The sequence below is a fragment of the Electrophorus electricus genome, chromosome 9, assembly GCF_041902795.1.
Source record: "Electrophorus electricus isolate QZ-2024a chromosome 9, ASM4190279v1, whole genome shotgun sequence".
NCBI lineage: Eukaryota > Metazoa > Chordata > Actinopteri > Gymnotiformes > Gymnotidae > Electrophorus > Electrophorus electricus.
Window position 1 is genome coordinate 24,095,001 of NC_137505.1, and position 19,444 is coordinate 24,114,444.

General features: G+C 40.7%; 1 protein-coding gene across 1 annotated transcript in view; it reads left to right on the forward strand.

Annotated features, from left to right (window-relative positions):
- The window catches only part of LOC113591430 (R3H domain-containing protein 1-like), a 33,353-nt gene extending 28,693 nt beyond the window's left edge, over positions 1–4,660 (forward strand). Inside the window, 1 exon segment of the mRNA XM_027031914.3 lies at positions 1–4,660. This exon segment is cut by the window's left edge and continues 3,550 nt beyond it. The gene's annotated coding sequence lies outside the window, so the exon portion shown is untranslated.
- The last annotated feature ends 14,784 nt before the right edge of the window (positions 4,661–19,444 follow it).

The window sequence follows — 19,444 nt, forward strand, 5'->3', positions numbered from 1 at the left end:
TAATGTTTTTTCTTCAAGATTATTATAGTACTGTGTTCTATATTTTTTATGTATTCTCTGACACTACTGTGAAGGAAAGGTCCCCAGGGAAGTTATAATCTGGCTATTTAATTATTTTTAATTTTCCTCCATTTTCCACAAAATACAAAAAGCAATATGAGGAAAGAATGGGGGAAAAATGTATTTGGTCTGTAATGGACATGTAATGTCTGAAAGATACGATGCCCTTGCATTTCTTTATGAACATAAATATCTTAGTACCTTCAATGCTCAGGCATCGATGCTTTTCTTGTACTTACCAACAAAATGCACTAAACTACTTCCTGTTGAGTAATTATGATAGTTTGGCTCCAAGGCTGTGTGTAAAGGGTCTTTGTCATGTACTATTTATCCATTTCTCTTTTTCTTTGTGTTTGCAAATGTAAGCTAACCACTTATCTTCAAATAAGTGTCTTCTTTAATCTAGGGAGACAGTATCATTATTGACAAAATAACAGATGTATAAAAATGACTTGATTTTAAATAAACTAAATTCAGCACGTATAGAAGGTGAGTTGAAACTAACCAAATGTCAGTTAGCAGCATGGGCTGGCTCTTGATAGCCTACAGGAGAGGAGAGTCTTGCCATCCTTCCCACACTTGCCTCTACAATAAGCATCAGGTTCATTTTATTGGCAAGCCCACAGAAACATCTATTATTTTAACTCTATACCCTCAATCTAAAAATAATGGGTTTTCAACTGATTATGTATAAAGTGACTCAAAAGCCCAAATACGAGATGTGTGTGGCCAGTTCCACCCCACTGTCACCCTGTGACAACTGCCTCTGTCCCAAAAGTCCTTGCGGGATTCTCTTGCCCTTCCTGGAAAGCCCCTTTTCTGTTCATATTCTGGATGACTATTCAGTGGAGTGTTGTTATGGGTACCAAGGGTGTATTTAATTGCTCAACCAGCATACGTCCTTTGCCTTGGGTTTAGCGATAATTAAAACACGTAACGAAGTGTGTTCCCTATCGGTTCTCCAGCACTATGGTAATACAATACTCAGCCTGTCCAACCCTCACTGCATCTTTTCCAGACACTGCAATGTACAAAGTGATGTGCAGTAAATGTTGTTTGAAAATGGATTTTAAATGGTGATGTGAGCTGCTGACATTTTCACCCAGTTCTGCAAAACATCTGTGACATCAGACTTTGTCCAGATGTCCCAAACTTCAGATGCTGCTCAGAGATGTTCTGAGGTGTCAGCTTTTGTGCTTCTGAGTGTGAATGTTTAGCCTAGTTGTGCGTCAATGTTAACAAGCACATTAGTTCAGATGAAATCTAACTTACCTAGAGAACAAATTGCATCACTATGTTAAGACAAAATTGTCGTTAATGTACAGAGTACTCTTATGTTAGTAACTGCTGAGGAGCCACTGAGTCCAGTACAAGGCAGAGAGAGAGAACCATTTACCATACAAACTTCCTTACACTCCAATTATGCAAATTATGCTAAACACCAATTACTTTACACCCAAGCTGCCCTATACAGACTTTATACTGCCTTTCCTGCCCAGGCCCTTTATGCCCTGAAAGTGCTGTTTTAAACCTCTGCCACAATACAGCCATGTACAGTCTACTAGCCACTGCTTGATTGCTGTGCGTTTCGAGCTAATTGTGATAATTTCCACCATAAAAATGATTAATAAACATGATTGAAATGAAGCAGCTGGTCAGATTTTAATTCATTCATCTTTTGGCAAAATTAGATAAACTCCTGTAATGGCAGAGACCTATCCCATTACTAAGGCTGTTTTGAAACATTAAACTCAAAATGATGTGTGTACATTTGTTGAAATACAGGCACTGATGTATGAGAGACATGTTTACTTACCTGATTGCCTATTGGAATGGAAGTGTGGGAATGTGCAGCTTCTTTTTGGGGCTCCCCAGTAATCCCAAAGGGAGGGAAACACTGAAACATGTAAGAAAAAAAAAATTTTTAAATAACCTTGTGAGAAAATACTTACCTTTTAACAGCGAGGGGGAGATACATGTCTGATTGATCTTGAAAAGTCTTTAAATATTTTTAGTTAAGTCTTGTAGATTGGCACGATCCAGATCCTAACTGAGGGTGGAGTTGCGTATATGTAAAACACTAGCACAGATGGTGCAAAGAGAGTAATTTTGATGCTTGTCTTTACCAGTGCTGCTTTGAGTTGTTAAGTACATGATTGCTGGAGTTTAGCCATGGGGCTGTTGGAGTCACTAAATGTTTGTATATGTTTTTACCCAGGTCTGTAACTAGTTTATTATATGTTCTACTGGTCAGCTCACTAAATATGCACTAGAACTGTGACATGAACATCAGCATCAGGTCATTTTTGTAGTGAACTATGGTGAGAGACCCCTGAAGGAGAGAGATGGTGGGATTGTCACTTCAGGCAGATGTAGCAGGCGTCCTGGCTGGTCCAGATGTCAGGTTTACAGAGTGAACAAGGATTTTTGTTTTTAATGCTTTATACTGCAGTTCCATACTGCAAAAACTCCTGACATGGACAAGAGAAATTAAAAATGTAACAACTGTAGTAATAAAATGATTACTAATACACCACACAATTCATTATTGATGTGGAGTGATAAACACCCCTGCATGAACAATTCATTTCACAGCTTGGGCTATGCAGCAAGATGACTCCATGGCTCTTTGCGTTTGAGTTGTGGTTTGTCATTTGAGAGGTATGTGAGTCACTTAGCCTATTTAGTATCCTTTTCCTTGTAATCCGCAATTGGATTTTTGGTGTTGGCTTGTTTCAAGTTCATGTTCAATAGGTGCATTCAGAATGCACATTTTAAATAAAAAACAAGAAACTAACACACTTATGAGGACTTGTTGATTGCATTAATTATCTGTAATTATTTTCAACATATCAAAAATTAAGTAAAATACAATAATCTGTTGTCCAAAAGCCTCCTATCTAGAGTGCAAAGGGCAGACTGCCTTTGTCTCAGCAAATCTCAAGGGATTTTTCTGCCCTTTTGGCTGGAAGACCTGTTCCTGTACTATTCTAGATCAGTAAATTTGAGTGAAGTGGTGAAATGAGCTTCAACCATTCATCTTGGGCATATTATCAAAAATTCAGCAAAATACCATAAACCTTTATCCAAATTATGACCATCTAGAGAACAAAGATTAGACTGCCTTTGTCTCACCAGATCTCAAGGGATTCTTCTGCCATTTTCTGGGAGATCTGTTCCTCCATTTTAGAGTGCAAAGATTCTCCTAGGTGCAGTGGATTAGGCAAGTTGACTGCCTTGATTGGCTCCTTTGCAGTCAAAAGGTAAGTCACTGAATAGCAGCATCTGTCAAATAAATGTTTTTGCTGGAAGGCCTGTTCCCATATTCTTAAGTCAAATGTGACATCCGCCTGCCTCGGATTGCTATTCATCAAGCTTGTAAAATTTCCATCCGTTCATCTTCTGGCAAATACACAAAAATAATTACTCTTTTCTGCCGTGCTCAGGTTCCTCAGGCTTCAAGGGATTATGATGTGTTGGGTTGAGAGACCGGTTCCTGAGTTATTCAACAATCTAGAGCAGGAAAAATGCAAGACTGTCTCAGCAAACCTCACTGGATGAATTATTCTGGGATTAATTACTCTATTTTTTTGGTAGTGTACCAGTTCCTGAGCTTTTCCAGGGCACTATAATGTGAAATCTGCCAGTTTCTGGTTGACCGTAACTCTTCAAGAAGATGCACTTTAATGCAACATGGAAGAAAAATCTTTAGCATTGTGAATTATAAACATACATTAGGGTGTAAAATGTGTTTTTAAAGGTTAATCTTTTTCATCTTTTAGCCACATTCAGTAAAAACTTCAGACAAAATCACTGCTGTTTCAATTAGGAAAAAGTGTGAAAGCAAAATGACAGTCACAGACAAGTGCCATGCAATCCCTGATGGACAATCTGCAACTAGGCCCTGTGCTTATGTAAGACAAATCTACAATCCCACGGATTGCTCTATGTCCTGGGATGATTTTATGTTGGCCTAATACATTTTAAATTTTAGCCTCTTTTTTTAAACACCTCATAAATGTAGTAAATGGGGTTTTTCCCCATTAATTAACTTTACAAACTGGACATCTGTACTTCACTATTTTTGTTTAATTTTGTTTAATATTCACATTGTTCTGTGTATTTATTTTATGCACATCAAGTCACTGTTTCTAGTGAAAAATCATATTGTTCTTTGTAAAATAGTGCAATAACACCTTTGAACAGTGTTTCTCTAAGAAAAAAATGATTGAACAGTGTTTCTTGGAGTGAAGAACAAGAAGCACATTTCTGTGCTGACATAACTGCCAGTTATTACAATAACGTCCAGTATTAGAATAATTAAAAATACTTTCCTCCCTCAGGTGTCCTATAACAGGACAGAACTTGCACAGAGGTAAAGGTCCACTAGGTGTACCTGTTTAGTAGCCTGTTGGTGAGCACAGAAATATTTTTGCTTTATTATTTTTTTTCCTTTCTTCTCGCTCTTCTGGATGCCAGTTCTGTCACTGTTGGTAATCATCCATCTGCTGTTAACTGTCTTTGTTAATTCATGAACTGCTGTAATTAGCATTTCCAGCATGCATAATGCACTGCACTGCAAATAAAACTCTTCCTCGGATGTCTGTTCAAAAGTCTTAACCCTTGATTATAATCGTGAAATCTGGTCTTGCACTACGTTATTCCCCTCCCATTCCTTAGGTAATATATGATTCATCCGACATAAGTTCATAAGATCTACCTTTAGTGCAGTCGTGTATTACGGACACTACGGGGAAAGAACGTATCTTACGTAATCACTGAACGCCTAATAACTAGAATATTAAATGAGTTCACGTTACATTTGTCAACACTGCACCTAGAAACGTAGGGCGCCTGATGTAGGCTACTTTAAGTAAATACAACCCAGCCAGTCATTACTACGCAATAAACTCCTGAATTGGCTACGGAATACACGTGTATGGTCTTTGTAGACAGTGGGAGTGAAGTGGAATATAAGGCGAGCGATTGATTAATGAGTTGCGTATTTCAGCTACTATTCACTTTTAGCCAAAGCTAAGCGCGTCGGACATTTAGTACCTCAGCGTATTTACGTTTTGTGTAATACTCCTGTTTCCTTTACGCCACCAGGTCGGTTTAGAGCCAGAAAAGAATAATTAGCCTCAAAGTAAATAGACTGTTGAAATATATGAAAAGGTAAAGCGATTCCGTAACTCAGTAGTCATATCCTTGCCCCTGTCATAACTGTCAAGCACATCATTCCATAACTGCCTTTCACAAAATACCAGACAACTTGGTCCTCATGCGTCTATTCACAAAGTCTTAAGTATTCACGGAAACAGTCATGAAAACATTCAGGAAAAATTTTCTAACCTATGAACTTTTAATTTCCAACATCCCACTCTCGCTCAGTACATATGCTCGGTACGGACCTGGTAAAACAGAACACCTGATTCGCCTTAAGTAAAAGTCCGTTGAACCATGAGATTGATGGGCACAATGAATACTTTTTGTTTATGTAAGTTTACTAACTGATCTCTACTATCTGAAGATATCTGTAATGAGGCTCTCAATTAAGATACCTTGGTAAGACTAAGTTTTAAATACACCATAAGTCCTCATTTTACAGTTCCAGAGTTAAACGGAACGTTTACATAATTTAAGTAAATGAAATGCTTGCACAGGCATACTCGCCCTACGGTGTGTAAAGTACTTGAATTCAGATTCAGCGGTCACTGATCAGAACGCGGCGCCGTGTAATAAAACCAGATACATTGGGCTATTAATCATGGAACAAAACGCACATCTTTGTACAGAATTGAGATGAAGGTCATAAAACCTGATTGTGTCCTGATAATTCAGGAAAGGCTTGCAACCCTGTCCGTCTGATGCATTTAATGTCCACAAGATGGCAACATAGTACAATCTTTGACGGCTTAACGAAAAACAAAACCGTCCAGTGGAAAATGTACAACGGTGATGATTCAGAATCAGTTTAAACACTAAGAACAAGTAAAATACTATATATATATATATATATATATATATATATATATATATATATATATATATATATATATATATATATATATAATGTATACAAAGTGTTTTGCTAGGGGCAGTGGTAACTCAGTGATTGTCAGCGCAAGTTTGCACCTAGAACAAAAACTGCTCAGATTAACTTGTGCCGCATGGTACTCATCTGAGTTAAAAATTAAACACAATGAAGTCAAATTAAATTGACCCACCTGCAACAAGCTCAGCAACCACATTTAATTTCACTGATTGGTCAGTTAGCCAGGCTATACAAAACAGGCTATTGTTAGAAATTCTGCACATGTGCTTCGCTTAGCTTCACATCTCACACTGCTTATAATTATAAGATAACGTATCCACGTTCGTAATAACGTGGTGAAATCTGCCAAAACTGGTGAGACAGCAAAATAAATAATAAGACAAACTTTGGGACATGACCCTACCCACAGCAGCTACGGCTCGCTGGAGACTTTCTGACCAGCAGGTGGCGCTGAACCCATTTTGCAGGGATTTCACAACTATATAATTTTTAAGCTTTTTACATGATCTTAGGAAGTCTCTGTTCTACATATTCAACAGAAGCACGCTAGGAAGTAGGAATGGCTTCCTCTTTGGTGAAAATCTACTTGTTAAAGAACCTTTTTTTTTCCTTTCCTTTTTTTCCTACTGCTTTGTTGTAAGTTTAAATTTAGTTAATGTTTGTTCAGGGTTGCATGATTTATAATGTTTTTACTGTTTGGAATGGCTAAGGTTTATAATATTACAAGTTGGAATATTCTCTTGAAACCTATGTGGTACCAGCTCAAGGTTAATAGAAGAATGTGTGACTTTGCACTATTTGTTATATATTAGCATGTCCACAGTAAGGGATTTTTTTTGGTCAACCCTTTGTTGTGTGGTCTTACTGGAAACATCTAAGGACTACAGTGACCCAAGGCAGTGACTTACTGTATAGCTTCAGAATGACAAGGCTATCTTTGGATATACAATATCCCAATTAACCCCAAACCCTTCATCTGTGTGACTCAGGCCAACTTCAAAGACCTTGTTCACCCATTTGGCTCTTATCCCTGCAGTCCTGTATCTATCTGACCAACACCTCTGGTAACTAAAGCAATGCCGGATTGTGGTGAGGACTGTCTATTTAAACCATCAAGCACTGCCTTGAAATATGCAAAGACTGGTTTCAGAAACAGAGACTCTTTTATGTATTTTGTGGCAAAAATAGTCCAATCTCAGAGGTGACTACACCTACTTGTCCAGCATGGTCTGATGACACACTGTGTCATAGTGGACCTAGCATGAAGTTTGGTCTTGTCTAGAAACCCTAATGCGACATGTAAGTAATAGGCTGACCACATAGTTAATGTCAATCTTTCAAAAAGGATCTAAAAATGGACCAGTGTCAGATCTGACCACACCCTCTTAGCCAGGATATGCTCGTGATACACTATGTCAGGTTTGGTGGTCCTGACAGCCTGGTTGGCTTCGGCAGGCCAGAGAACCTAATGGAACACGTAAGTAATAGGATGACTGCATAGATAATATCAGCCTTTAAAACAGGACTAAAAATTGACTATTGTGTGATCTGACCAGTCACTCTTGATCAGGATGTCCTCATGACCCACTGTGTCAGATTTGGTGGACCTGGCAACCTCTTTGTCTTTGGAAGGCCAGAAGCCCTAATGGGACTCATTGGTAATGGATGAACTGCAGAGGTAATTTCAGCCTTTTACAAAAGTCATAAAAGTGGATCAGTTTCGGTTAGTGTTAGGGTTAAGATTAGGGTTAGGCTTAGAGTCAAAGTTTGGGTTAAGGTCCAGGTCGGCTTACTAACTTGACAGACTTGTTCTGTTAAATTATGTAAATTTTCTTTTGGTGGTTTTTTTTTTTTTTTTTTTGCATTTTTAATTTTTTTAAACACAATTTTTAATAAAATCAGGAGAGAGCTCCTTTGTCCAAGCATTGGACAGCCAAAATGCATGAAATAAATTACAACATAATTGAAAATGATATATTTTCTACAACAAACACATAGGTAATTATGTCTTATGATTTTAAAAGTGATACTTTTATTTTGTTGCAGGACTCATTTTTCATTGTAGGATTCATTTTTCATTTAATTCATTTTTTTTCACTCAGTTATGTAGTATTTTGCCCTTAGAAATATACATATTTTTTTCTGTATGCTTTTACGGAATCTTTATATGGAGTTTTAGAGAATTTATATATATTTTTCTATATTTTTTTTCTATTTCTATAACTTTTACAGAATCAATCTGTCCTAATATAGAATTTTCTTTTTTTTTTTTTCCCTATAGCCTATTGTAACTTTTATTGAATCTATGTCCTTATAGAGAATTTATATGGCTTCAGCCTGAGCTTCAATGTCCATGAAATTCAACATTTGGTTTATTAGTCATGCATTAATGAAGACATGTTAGTATTTATACTGAATTCAGTTAGGGTTAGTGTTAGTGTTAGGGCTTGGTTTTGTGAATTTGCAATGGCATCCCTCACCACAGTTTATGTGTATGAGCAAGAAGCCAAGGGCAAGGCACTGGCCAGCACTTGTTAAGCACTGCTACTGTTTCTATTGATTACTGTTTTTCCATGAGTAAGATAATAACTAGTTGTGTTATTGAGGACCAGGCTTAGGCTGCAATGAAGTTATGAGTCAGTATTTGGGTTGTCTATTTGAGGGAATTTAAGTGGTGTATTATGGGGAGACGAGAGAAGTGTACTGCCCTGTAGGGACCTTTTACTTGACTCCCCCATTCTTAGTGATTAAGGGTCTCTCCATACACCTGTGGTTGGCTTAATGGGAGGTAAAGAATTGTGTTTTAGGGTATCACATTATTGTGCTGGGGGATTTGGGTCAAGGGAGGTTTCAGTTAGGGTCCACTTATTAACTTTACAGACTTGTTCTGGTTAAATTATGTCTTTCTTTTTTTTCCGGTTTTTTTTTGCATTTGTTTTACATTACATAATTGTGAGAATGTTGGATAGCAATTCAGGTAAAGAACAGACTTGTACTACAGAAATTTTACAAAATATTTTTATGCAGTTCTAGAGAATTTACATATTTCTTCAATTTACTGACAGAACCTTTACATAATCTTTCTATTTGCTTAAAGATGCATATTATTTCCTGCATCCTGTAGAAATCATCTGTAATTGGTGACACAGGAGCTCAGGTAATGACCAGACATGCATTGCACAAATTTTACAGAAACATACACTTAATTAGTTAGAATGTTTATTCTAACCCTAACCTTAATATCTTGGAACCATGTTTCTTAAATGATCTCTTTTGTGGACTGAGTGTGATGTGCAGTTTGATAGGGAGTTTGAACAAATCAAGGGAAGGTTTATTGCACCTTTGCTAGGCATGAAGGTGAGACCTCCAGGGCCTGGAAGTCTGCTTGTGCTTTGAATTTAATCAAGTGTCACATGGCCTGAAGTGTGCCCAGGTTTAATGCACCTCTGCTAGGCATGAAGGAGTGACCTCCAGGGCCTGGAAGTCTGCTTGTACTTTAAATTTAATAAAGTGTCACATGGCCTGAAGTGTGCCCAGGTTTAATGCACCTCTGCTAGGCATGAAGGTGTGACCTCCAGGGCCTGGAAGTCTGCTTGTGCTTTGAATTTAATCAAGTGTCAAATGGCCTGAAGTGTGCCAAGGTATAATGCACATCTGCTAGGCGTGAAGGTGTGACCTCCAGGGCCTGGAAGTCTGCTTGTACTTTGAATATAATAAAGTGTCACATGGCCTGAAGTGTGCCCAGGTTTAGTGCACCTTTGCTAGGCGTGAAGGTGTGACCTCCAGGGCCTGGAAGTCTGGTAGTATTATTATTTACAGGCACAAAGTGCATGAAGTGTGTCCAGGCACAGAGCGACTTTGCTGGGCATAAGTGCGTGACCTCTTGGGCCTTGAAATGTGGTGCTTTGAATGATTTAAACAGTGAAACGGTCTGAAGTGTGCCCACGTTTAAAGCAACCTTGCTGGGCATGACTGTGTGACCTCTTGTGCCTGGAAGTCTGGTTGTAGTATTATTTAAAGGGTCAAACTGCATGAAGTGTGCCCAGGCCCAGAGCTACATTGGTGGGCATGACTGTGTGACCTCTTGTGCCTGGAAGTCTGGTTGTAGTATGATTTAAAGGGTCAAATGGTCTCCACTGTGGGTCCAGGTTTAAGGTACTTTGCTGGGCATGTGATTTAGAGAGCGTTGGAAGTCTGGATCCTGTATTATTTAAAGGCTCAAATCACAAGAAAGTGTGCCCAGGGACGAAGCCACTTTGCCCTGCATGGTCGATGTGACACAGTGGGCCTGGAAGCTCGTTTTCCACGCCTTCAGCGCAGGTAGCCTGCGAATTTAAAACCGACACGCATTTTATTCTTTTCCCCTTTTATCCTTTCATACCTCTCCGCTACCTTGGAGAAGAGAGACGCACGCGGGTAAATAAAATATAAATATCTGTAAATATCTGTATAATATGTAAATAAAAGGAAGAAGTGGTTGTATAGTGTAGTCGTTTGATTATAAATAATCTCATAATAATTTTATCCACAAATTCTCTATTTATCGTTTTTTCCTGATCAATAATACAAAAAAGAAGAAAAAAAAGATGAACAGCACCCTCTAGCGATGAACCTCAATTATTTCAAGATAACTGTAAAACATGGCTAGGTTAAGTCGGCGTTAGAACAAAAAATGCTCAGATTAACTTGTGTCTCATGGCACGCAGCTGAGTTTAAAATTAAACACAATGAAATCAAATTAAATTGACCCAGCTGCAACAGGCTCAGCAACCACATTTAATTTCACTGATTGGTCAGTTAGCCAGGCTATACAAAACAGGCTATTGTTAGAAATTCTGCACATGTGCTTCGCTTAGCTTCACATCTCACACTGCTTATAATTATAAGATAACGTATCCACGTTCGTAATAACGTGGTGAAATCTGCCAAAAATGGTGAGACTGAGCATAAGAAATAATAAGACAATCTGAGCACTTAGTCCACATATTTCTAAATGAGCAGAAAAAGTTCCTCCAAACAATATAAAGCACACAATTCTATATGGGAAAACAGTTACAGTTGTCATTAAGAGAAGCACTACTCATTACACAAATGTCAATAACCGTCCTAATATTAATAGTTCAACAGTCTTCCTCTGTCTATTATACGCACTGTAAGCATGTTAAATATCTGCCTTGAAATGACAATGAAATGACTTCCGGGCGCACTGAAAATTGTTATATACACACAGACACCCCCATACCAACATAAGCATAGTGCAACTCTTTGTTTACGCACCAGAGATTGAGTGGGCAAGTGCGTGTATATGCAAGTTTAAATTATTATACACAAATGTAAGTAGTAGGCTATTCATGTGAAAATGTTTCATATGTATGTACAAGTAGTGTTTGCCTGATTTCTCCTTAAATGGCCCCTCATAGTTCAGCAGTAATGAGGCTAGTTAGATTTTGCTCGGAATTAAGTACACTTTGGGATGTTATACGTATCACAGTCTCCGGTGAGCCGTACATGGTTGATCAATCCAGGTTGAGGTAGAGTCACTGCATTAATGACACGTCTGTTTGCGTTGCCAGTTGTTGCTATGGCAGCAATGAAATTAGGAAATTCAAAGAAAAACAACTCATCTACACTCTTGGAACTTTAAAACCCCATATGTCCTGTGGCCCAATGTCACACGTGAGGGGAATCCCATGAACACCTTTACAGATCAGTCTGTGGAAAGACACTGAAGAGGACAGAGGAAAAATGAGGCGTTTCTGGAGATGGTGTGCTGGACGCATCGAGGACGAATACACAGACACAAAGGATGTGGCGGGTAAATGTAAATATAATGCCACTCACACCTGCGGTTGCTGGTGCTGCCACTCATACCTGTGGTTAAAATTCCTTTTTTGTCTATAGCGCTGCATTGTCGCCTCTATCTCCCAATAATTCATACTCGAGGCTTTAGAAATATAATTTTTTTGGGGGGGTATATGCCATTTCCTGTTATTTGTGCAGAATACACACACTTTCACTTTGGAATCCACAAAGTTTTATAAATGAGGTCCCTGAATAACATCAATCTATTTCTACACTATATGGCTTGCTAATTTGTGTGTGTGTGTGTGTGTGTGTGTGTGTGTGTGTGTGTGTGTGTGTGTGTTATACCAGCCCATAGAGGAGGACATGAGTCTGAAAGTGGTGCTGGAGATGAAGAACCAGGAGATCAAAGATTAGCACGATCTTTTGGTAAAACTATATACTCTGTATGTAGTACCTGGTTTAACACTATATCCTCTGTATATATACTATATACTGTTTATGTAGTACCTGGTTTAACACTATACCCTCAGCTTACTCTAGTCTGCAGATGTAAAGAAATTAAACAGAATGTGTAACTGTGTATATGTGCGCACCTGTATGTGTCTGGTTGTAGTATTATTTAAAGGGTCAAACTGCGTGAAGTGTGCCCAGGCCCAGAGCTACTTTGCTGGGCATGACTGAGTGACCTCTTGTGCCTGGAAGTCTGGTTGTAGTATTATTTAAAGGGTCAAACTGCATGAAGTGTGCCCAGGCCCAGAGCTAATTTGCTGGGCATGACTGTGTGACCTCTTGTGCCTGGAAGTCTGGTTGTAGTATTATTTAAAGGGTCAAACTGCATGAAGTGTGCCCAGGCCCAGAGCTACTTTGCTGGGCATGACTGTGTGACCTCTTGTGCCTGGAAGTCTGGTTGTAGTATTATTTAAAGGGTCAAACTGCATGAAGTGTGCCCAGGCCCAGAGCTACTTTGCTGGGCATGACTATGTGACCTCTTGTGCCTGGAAGTCTGGTTGTAGTATTATTTAAAGGGTCAAACTGCATGAAGTGTGCCCAGGCCCAGAGCTACTTTGCTGGGCATGATTCTGTGACCTCTTGGGCCTTGAAATGTGGTGCTTTGAACGATTTAAAGAGTGAAACGGTCTGAAGTGTGCCCACGTTTAAAGCAACCTTGCTGGGCATGACTGTGTGAACTCTTGTGCATGGAAGTCTGGTTGTAGTATTATTTAAAGGGTCAAACTGCATGAAGTGTGGCCAGGCCCAGAGCTACTTTGCTGGGCATGATTCTGTGACCTCTTGGGCCTTGAAATGTGGTGCTTTGAACGATTTAAAGAGTGAAACGGTCTGAAGTGTGCCCACGTTTAAAGCAACCTTGCTGGGCATGACTGTGTGACCTCTTGTGCCTGGAAGTCTGGTTGTAGTATTATTTAAAGGGTCAAACTGCGTGAAGTGTGCCCAGGCCCAGAGCTACTCTGCTGGGTATGACTGTGTGACCTCTTGGGCCAGGAAGTCTGTTTCTAGTTTTATTTAAAGGGTCAAACTGCGTGAAGTGTGCCCAGGCCCAGAGCTACTTTGCTGGGCATGACTGTGTGACCTCTTGGGCCTGGAAGTCTGTTTCTAGTTTTATTTAAACGGTCAAACTGCGTGAAGTGTGCCCAGGCTCAGAGCTACTTTGCTGGGCATGACTGTGTGACCTCTTGGGCCAGGAAGTCTGTTTCTAGTTTTATTTAAACAGTCAAACTGCATGAAGTGCGCCCAGGCCCAGATCTTCATTGCTGGGCATGACTGTGTGACCTCTTGTGCCTGGAAGTCTGGTTGTAGTATTATTTAAAGGGTCAAATGGTCTCCATTGTGGGTCCAGGTTTAAGGTACTTTGCTGGGCATGTGATTTAGAGAGCGTTGGAATTCTGGATCCTGTATTATTTAAAGGCTCAAATCACAAGAAAGTGTGCCCAGGGACGAAGCCAGTTTGCCCTGCATGGTCGATGTGACACAGTGGGCCTGGAAGCTCGTTTTCCACGCCTTCAGCGCAGGTAGCCTGCGAATTTAAAACCGACACGCATTTTATTCTTTTCCCCTTTTATCCTTTCATACCTCTCCGCTACCTTGGAGAAGAGAGACGCACGCGGGTAAATAAAATATAAATATCTGTAAATATCTGTATAATATGTAAATAAAAGGAAGAAGTGGTTGTATAGTGTAGTCGTTTGATTATAAATAATCTCATAATAATTTTATCCACAAATTCTCTATTTATCGTTTTTTCCTGATCAATAATACAAAAAAGAAGAAAAAAAAGATGAACAGCACCCTCTAGCGATGAACCTCAATTATTTCAAGATAACTGTAAAACATGGCTAGGTTAAGTCGGCGTTAGAACAAAAAATGCTCAGATTAACTTGTGTCTCATGGCACGCAGCTGAGTTTAAAATTAAACACAATGAAATCAAATTAAATTGACCCAGCTGCAACAGGCTCAGCAACCACATTTAATTTCACTGATTGGTCAGTTAGCCAGGCTATACAAAACAGGCTATTGTTAGAAATTCTGCACATGTGCTTCGCTTAGCTTCACATCTCACACTGCTTATAATTATAAGATAACGTATCCACGTTCGTAATAACGTGGTGAAATCTGCCAAAAATGGTGAGACTGAGCATAAGAAATAATAAGACAATCTGAGCACTTAGTCCACATATTTCTAAATGAGCAGAAAAAGTTCCTCCAAACAATATAAAGCACACAATTCTATATGGGAAAACAGTTACAGTTGTCATTAAGAGAAGCACTACTCATTACACAAATGTCAATAACCGTCCTAATATTAATAGTTCAACAGTCTTCCTCTGTCTATTATACGCACTGTAAGCATGTTAAATATCTGCCTTGAAATGACAATGAAATGACTTCCGGGCGCACTGAAAATTGTTATATACACACAGACACCCCCATACCAACATAAGCATAGTGCAACTCTTTGTTTACGCACCAGAGATTGAGTGGGCAAGTGCGTGTATATGCAAGTTTAAATTATTATACACAAATGTAAGTAGTAGGCTATTTATGTGAAAATGTTTCATATGTATGTACAAGTAGTGTTTGCCTGATTTCTCCTTAAATGGCCCCTCATAGTTCAGCAGTAATGAGGCTAGTTAGATTTTGCTCGGAATTAAGTACACTTTGGGATGTTATACGTATCACAGTCTCCGGTGAGCCGTACATGGTTGATCAATCCAGGTTGAGGTAGAGTCACTGCATTAATGACACGTCTGTTTGCGTTGCCAGTTGTTGCTATGGCAGCAATGAAATTAGGAAATTCAAAGAAAAACAACTCATCTACACTCTTGGAACTTTAAAACCCCATATGTCCTGTGGCCCAATGTCACACGTGAGGGGAATCCCATGAACACCTTTACAGATCAGTCTGTGGAAAGACACTGAAGAGGACAGAGGAAAAATGAGGCGTTTCTGGAGATGGTGTGCTGGACGCATCGAGGACGAATACACAGACACAAAGGATGTGGCGGGTAAATGTAAATATAATGCCACTCACACCTGCGGTTGCTGGTGCTGCCACTCATACCTGTGGTTAAAATTCCTTTTTTGTCTATAGCGCTGCATTGTCGCCTCTATCTCCCAATAATTCATACTCGAGGCTTTAGAAATATAATTTTTTGGGGGGGGGTATATGCCATTTCCTGTTATTTGTGCAGAATACACACACTTTCACTTTGGAATCCACAAAGTTTTATAAATGAGGTCCCTGAATAACATCAATCTATTTCTACACTATATGGCTTGCTAATTTGTGTGTGTGTGTGTGTGTGTGTGTGTGTGTGTGTGTGTGTGTGTGTGTGTGTGTGTGTGTGTGTGTGTGTGTGTGTGTGTGTTATACCAGCCCATAGAGGAGGACATGAGTCTGAAAGTGGTGCTGGAGATGAAGAACCAGGAGATCAAAGATTAGCACGATCTTTTGGTAAAACTATATACTCTGTATGTAGTACCTGGTTTAACACTATATCCTCTGTATATATACTATATACTGTTTATGTAGTACCTGGTTTAACACTATACCCTCAGCTTACTCTAGTCTGCAGATGTAAAGAAATTAAACAGAATGTGTAACTGTGTATATGTGCGCACCTGTATGTGTCTGGTTGTAGTATTATTTAAAGGGTCAAACTGCGTGAAGTGTGCCCAGGCCCAGAGCTACTTTGCTGGGCATGACTGTGTGACCTCTTGTGCCTGGAAGTCTGGTTGTAGTATTATTTAAAGGGTCAAACTGCATGAAGTGTGCCCAGGCCCAGAGCTAATTTGCTGGGCATGACTGTGTGACCTCTTGTGCCTGGAAGTCTGGTTGTAGTATTATTTAAAGGGTCAAACTGCATGAAGTGTGCCCAGGCCCAGAGCTACTTTGCTGGGCATGACTGTGTGACCTCTTGTGCCTGGAAGTCTGGTTGTAGTATTATTTAAAGGGTCAAACTGCATGAAGTGTGCCCAGGCCCAGAGCTACTTTGCTGGGCATGACTGTGTGACCTCTTGTGCCTGGAAGTCTGGTTGTAGTATTATTTAAAGGGTCAAACTGCATGAAGTGTGCCCAGGCCCAGAGCTAATTTGCTGGGCATGACTGTGTGACCTCTTGTGCCTGGAAGTCTGGTTGTAGTATTATTTAAAGGGTCAAACTGCATGAAGTGTGCCCAGGCCCAGAGCTACTTTGCTGGGCATGACTGTGTGACCTCTTGTGCCTGGAAGTCTGGTTGTAGTATCATTTAAAGGGTCAAACTGCATGAAGTGTGCCCAGGCCCAGAGCTACTTTGCTGGGCATGACTATGTGACCTCTTGTGCCTGGAAGTCTGGTTGTAGTATTATTTAAAGGGTCAAACTGCATGAAGTGTGCCCAGGCCCAGAGCTACTTTGCTGGGCATGACTGTGTGACCTCTTGGGCCAGTAAGTCTGTTTCTAGTTTTATTTAAACAGTCAAACTGCATGAAGTGTGCCCAGGCCCAGAGCTACATTGCTGGGCATGACTGTGTGACCTCTTGGGCCAGGAAGTCTGTTTCTAGTTTTATTTAAACGGTCAAACTGCGTGAAGTGTGCCCAGGCCCAGAGCTACTTTGCTGGGCATGACTGTGTGACCTCTTGGGCCTGGAAGTCTGTTTCTAGTTTTATTTAAACGGTAAAACTGCATGAAGTGTGCCCAGGCCCAGAGTTACTTTGCTGGGCATGACTGTGTGACCTCTTGGGCCAGTAAGTCTGTTTCTAGTTTTATTTAAACAGTCAAACTGCATGAAGTGTGCCCAGGCCCAGAGCTACATTGCTGGGCATGACTGTGTGACGTCTTGGGCCAGGAAGTCTGTTTCTGGTTTTATTTAAATGGTCAAACTGCATGAAGTGTGCCCAGGCCCAGAGCTACTTTGCTGGGCATGGCTGTGTGACCTCTTGGGCCTGGAAGTCTGGTTGTAGTATTATCTAAAGGGTCAAACTGCATGGTCTGCCCAGGCCCTCAGCTACTGTGATGGGCATGATTCTGTGACCTCTTGGGCCTTGAAATGTGGTGCTTTGAATGATTTAAAGAGTAAAACGGTCTGAAGTGTGCCCACGTTTAAAGCAACCTTGCTGGGCATGACTGTGTGACCTCTTGGGCCAGGAAGTCTGTTTCTAGTTTTATTTAAACGGTCAAACTGCGTGAAGTGTGCCCAGGCCCAGAGCTGCTTTGCTGGGCATGACTGTGTGACCTCTTGGGCCTTGGAAGTATGTTTCTAGTTTTATTTAAACGGTAAAACTGCTTGAAGTGTGCCCAAGCCCAGAGCTACTTTGCTGGGCATGACTGTGTGACCTCTTGTGCCTGGACGTCTGGTTGTAGTATTATTTAAAGGGTCAAACTGCATGAAGTGTGCCCAGGCCCAGAGCTACTTTGCTGGGCATGACTATGTGACCTCTTGTGCCTGGAAGTCTGGTTGTAGTATTATTTAAAGGGTCAAACTGCATGAAGTGTGCCCAGGCCCAGAGCTACTTTGCTGGGCATGACTGTGTGACCTCTTGGGCCAGTAAGTCTGTTTCTAGTTTTATTTAAACAGTCAAACTGCATGAAGTGTGCCCAGGCCCAGAGCTACATTGCTGGGCATGACTGTGTGACCTCTTGGGCCAGGAAGTCTGTTTCTAGTTTTATTTAAACGGTCAAACTGCGTGAAGTGTGCCCAGGCCCAGAGCTACTTTGCTGGGCATGACTGTGTGACCTCTTGGGCCTGGAAGTCTGTTTCTAGTTTTATTTAAACGGTAAAACTGCATGAAGTGTGCCCAGGCCCAGAGTTACTTTGCTGGGCATGACTGTGTGACCTCTTGGGCCAGTAAGTCTGTTTCTAGTTTTATTTAAACAGTCAAACTGCATGAAGTGTGCCCAGGCCCAGAGCTACATTGCTGGGCATGGCTGTGTGACCTCTTGGGCCTGGAAGTCTGGTTGTAGTATTATCTAAAGGGTCAAACTGCATGGTCTGCCCAGGCCCTCAGCTACTGTGATGGGCATGATTCTGTGACCTCTTGGGCCTTGAAATGTGGTGCTTTGAATGATTTAAAGAGTAAAACGGTCTGAAGTGTGCCCACGTTTAAAGCAACCTTGCTGGGCATGACTGTGTGACCTCTTGGGCCAGGAAGTCTGTTTCTAGTTTTATTTAAACGGGCAAACTGCGTGAAGTGTGCCCAGGCCCAGAGCTGCTTTGCTGGGCATGACTGTGTGACCTCTTGGGCCTTGGAAGTATGTTTCTAGTTTTATTTAAACGGTAAAACTGCTTGAAGTGTGCCCAAGCCCAGAGCTACTTTGCTGGGCATGACTGTGTGACCTCTTGTGCCTGGACGTCTGGTTGTAGTATTATTTAAAGGGTCAAACTGCATGAAGTGTGCCCAGGCCCAGAGCTACTTTGCTGGGCATGGCTGTGTGACCTCTTGGGCCTGGAAGTCTGGTTGTAGTATTATCTAAAGGGTCAAACTGCATGGTCTGCCCAGGCCCACAGCTACTGTGATGGGCATGATTCTGTGACCTCTTGGGCCTTGAAATGTGGTGCTTTGAATGATTTAAAGAGTAAAACGGTCTGAAGTGTGCCCACGTTTAAAGCAACCTTGCTGGGCATGACTGTGTGACCTCTTGGGCCTGGAAGTCTGTTTCTAGTTTTATTTAAACGGTAAAACTGCGTGAAGTGTGCCCAAGCCCAGAGCTACTTTGCTGGGCATGACTGTGTGACCTCTTAGGCCAGGAAGTCTGTTTCTAGTTTTATTTAAAGGGTCAAACTGTGCCCTGCAAACCGCACTGTGCCCTTTTGCGAAGAGCAAAGATGGTAAGGAAATATCACAATTAATATCGCGATATGTCATCAGCCTGGCAAATGTCACATCCGGGTCACCCCAACAGCATCTCAGCCTGCAGATGGCGTAAGTTTATGCGACGGATTCTTTTATTCTCTTCAACGACAAAACTCAGGTCTATACACCAAAAATATGGCTGATTAAAATGCACGTCAATTAAATTTAGAGTCAAT